Here is a 376-nt window from a genome sequence, read left to right on the forward strand (position 1 = left end):
GCCTATACGTTGCAGCCGGTTGGAACTGCCATAGGTAGCAACATGGCGCTTCCCGAGTGGATAATTTCCATGCACGAATTGAGCAGGCGGATATGACGAACACGAGCTTAAAGCCCAAATGATGCGCCCGATGGATGGAAGATACCATAGGTGTATGAAACCACAGCCGCCCCACGAAAATACATCATCTATTTTTATTATCTCCACTCGACCATGAAGCTCACCCAGGACGGCACTCACGGACAGGGGTTTATGTGGCACTGACAAGTTAGCAGCAGTTTATGCGACTTTCAGATATTCAACGAACCGTTATGTCAAGCCCGTGAATGAGGAATACATGGAATAGGAAAATGGAAATGACTGGGAGTGAGGAAAA

Source organism: Pollicipes pollicipes, unplaced genomic scaffold (genome assembly GCF_011947565.3).
Source record: "Pollicipes pollicipes isolate AB1234 unplaced genomic scaffold, Ppol_2.1 Scaffold_4295;HRSCAF=5057_pilon_pilon_pilon, whole genome shotgun sequence".
Lineage (NCBI taxonomy): Eukaryota > Metazoa > Arthropoda > Thecostraca > Pollicipedomorpha > Pollicipedidae > Pollicipes > Pollicipes pollicipes.